Source organism: Jaculus jaculus, chromosome 4 (assembly GCF_020740685.1).
Source record: "Jaculus jaculus isolate mJacJac1 chromosome 4, mJacJac1.mat.Y.cur, whole genome shotgun sequence".
Lineage (NCBI taxonomy): Eukaryota > Metazoa > Chordata > Mammalia > Rodentia > Dipodidae > Jaculus > Jaculus jaculus.
In genome coordinates this window covers 86,787,204-86,790,826 of record NC_059105.1, presented here as the reverse complement: position 1 = coordinate 86,790,826, position 3,623 = coordinate 86,787,204, and positions in this window count along the sequence as shown.

Here is a 3,623-nt window from a genome sequence, read left to right as displayed (position 1 = left end):
GACAAAAGTATGGACCCAAATGTAAATGATACAATAATGGCCTACATCATGAAAGACATACTAAAGAGTCAAACCTTCATTAGGTGCTAAGAGAGAATACCTGACTCACAGTATCCTGGAGAGGGTATGACAAAGACTATCTTCAAGCTTCTCCTGTTTCCCCCTCTCTCTTTTTTCTCTTTCTCTTTTATATTACCTATATTTTTCTTACTTCTTCTCCCTTGGCACTGACGTGTAACTCCCAGTACCAGCATGTGGGTAACATCCACAATGAGCTGTTAATCAGAGAGACCTATAAGATTTCCCAAAAGAAGACAGAATTCTGTCAGTGTACTTGATGACTCATAAAAGGTTTATGGTAGGACCCTACTGCTGAAGACACCATATGTTGTTGGGATGGAATATGGAGAGACCTGGCTGGCAACTGAAAGATAGTTGATCCTCAGACAGCTTGTCTAGTGACAGAAGGTTAGTGTTACATGAGTGATTGTAAGAAAATGACCAACATCTGTCTAAGCAACTCATGGTCTAAGCTACTCAACAGCAAACTGCGGGGCTCCTTCCTGGTCAGGTAGTGCCGAGGGAAGGACCAGGCCTGCTGGTTCCTCCCTAGGGGTTGAAGGAGGATGATGAATGTTGGACAACTCAGAAACCTCTCCTGGCCACCAGAGAAAAACCACACTGAGTTGGGAGTCTTTTCAATGCAGAAACTCGCAGAAAACAACTCGCTTTATTACTCTGAGCAGTTGCCTATATCATGTTGGGGACGAAGGCGGGGATTTCAGGATGGGGGAAGAGGTAAGGGCCAATAGTAAACTTTTACTATTGAAATGGTAATTACGATTGCCATGCAGAGGTAGCAGGCCAGAAGCCATTAGGTGTCTTGCTGAGTCCTAGCTGGCCAGAGACAGGTCGCCAAACTTTAGCTAGGCTCAGAAAATTCCACTAGGCCTCACAGCTGGGCCTTTCAGAGCCCAACACCTCCCCCTTTTGTTTTTGTAAGAGCATTAGTTACCATGGCCCCTGTCTTAGGTTGTTCCCCTCTGGGGATCTTACCTCTCATTGGTCACATGGAGGGTAAGGGAGGTGGCAGTGGGTCATCTGAGGAACTTAATTCCTGAGTTGCCAGCCTGTGGTAATGTATTTTGACCTGATGAAGTTTTATTGCCTCTAGCCGCTGGTGAATAAATTGTGTAATTTTGTTAATTACATAAGGCCTGACAGTGAGGATAAGGAGGAGGGGAAAGAGAAGGAGGGGGAGGGGTCCAGGTAGAGGGAGAAGGTAGGGTAAGAAGTCATGTAAGCCCATCTGCAGCAGATTATCCTGGGGGGTCCCATCACCTTCTCTCCAAGTCTTCCTGGAGCCTCTTTATCATGTCCTGGACAATTCCTGATTTATTGGCGTAAAAGCGACATTTTTCCTGTAAAAAACATACGCCTCCCTTTTTGGCCATTAATAGGTCTAGTCCTTTCCTGTTTTGTTTAGCCAGGAAATCTAGCTTCCAGGAATGATATCTACATCTGGGATTAAGGTGGCTGGGACACAAAGGTCCATCCAATTGGTGGGCAGAAAGTCATAGGCCATCTTGTCTCCACAAGCATAAACCATTTCAGAAGGTGGGCAGCATTGAGCATTGGGCTCAGTTGTATTAAAAGTACAGAAGGAAGGATGAATGTATCTCACATCTATACTGGAATTATTAGGGGAAGGTGGGGCCCAAATGCCCAGAGGAAACATTGGGAAAAGCTGGACAGGGATAGGGAAGGTGGCTGAGTAGTTTTTTAAGGTTGTATGGACAACTGTACTGTAATTAGCCATGGTGGCAAAGCCAGCAATCCTCTGCAAGGGAGGGAGTTATTTAGTTTAGCAGGGTGAAGAACCATTTTAGGAACAGTCCTCAGGGGCGGGACACTCCCTAGAAGTGATTGTCAGTGTCCCCTTGTTGGTGCAAATATTTTAGGTCTCTTGCTGGTACCCAAATGAGTCTTTTTTTTTTTTTATAAAGTTTTTCCATGGACAAAAATTTTATGAGTTTCATACAAGTTTCTATCAAAAAAAAAAAAAAAACCTCCTTTCTGTTACAGAGCTTTTGTATTTTAATTACTTCTCAGTACAAAAGACTATTAAGGCCAGCCAAATGGCTTCCGGCACTGAATATAAATAATCTTGCTTACTGTAGGTGCTAGTTTTGCTAAAGCCTTGCTATAGTTTTGCTAAAGTGTTGCAGCCGAAAGCCCAGAGCTACGGATACAAGTCCAGCCAAAATGGCTCCTGACAATTCCCCCTTTTTTATTTATTATTTGTTATGAACTGGGCCCTTCCGGGCCTCGGTGCAGAAAGACTGTGTCTGTCTTAGGTTGTTCTCTATGATATTTAGGCCTTACCCATCATTGGTACATGAATTCCATCATTCATGCCCTGTCTTAGGTAGACCTAACTTGAGAGAATCTTGCCTGTCTTTGACTACCAGCCTCTGCAGGGGCTTTAAGATAATGTCTCAGGAAGCTGGGGTCGGGTCTGTAGCTGTATCCCATGTATTTCTGTATGGATATCCATAAGGGATCTTAAAAGGCTTTTAACGAGTATGGGCAGCAGACACAGAATGAGCAAAAGACAAACACCTGTAGCAGCAAAGCTTCCTATCCAAGAAGTGAGAGAAATTTATCTAGGCAAGGCAGACTTAAAAATAGATATTAAGTCATCAGCAGCTTTAGCTGTATCAAAAGTAAGATGATTATTTTGTAAAGACAAAAATCTCTGAATATAACTGAATCAGATCTAAGGAAATATTATCATTGTGCAAAATATCTCTTAATGTATTTTCCCAACGCTGTTAGCTATTATTATATTTTTTTGGAAGTAACACAAATCCATTGAAAATCTACATGACACTCCAAACAAGTTCTAACTTTTAACCCTAGTATATAGAGCATTTAACAGGTATCTATGTATGTATCTATGATAAGGATCAAGCCGAAGATCCTAAAGGGAGGTACAGTTTGAACTTTCTCAGGAACTACTTTAAAGCTTGAGTATGAAGGATAGTTAGACATTAAAAGTACAAGCCTAAAGCCTAAAGCCACAGCACACTTTAGGAACTCATTATAGGCACACTTTGTATATCTTTAGATTGAAATCTGAAACCCACCATCACACCTTAAGATAAACAATTGAATATATTGGGGTCCATTTATTTAAATTATCACATTCTGCCCCTGTAGCCCAATAGATTTATAACCATTACACATTATAAATTGTTAGAAAAAACTAAAAATATTTAGGGTAAATAAGGCCCTTTTTAGTTGGTCCTGTGGGGTAAGGATTCCTCCTTTTGTTTTTGTAATTGAGACTTGAGAGTTTGATTATGTCTTTTAACAATAGCCTGGCCCCAGGGGTTGTATGGGATGCCAGTGGAATATGAGATTTTCCAGGTCTGGAGAAAATCTACAAAGGCCTTGCTTATGAAGTAGGGGCCATTATCTGTTTTAATTTGATCAGGCAGCCCAAGAGTGGCAAAACATTGAAGCATATAACTAATGGAATGTTTAGATTTTTTTTTTTTCTGGCATGTGCCAATGCCCAGTAGGCATGGGAAAAGGTCAGTGAGCCCAGTCACCACGAG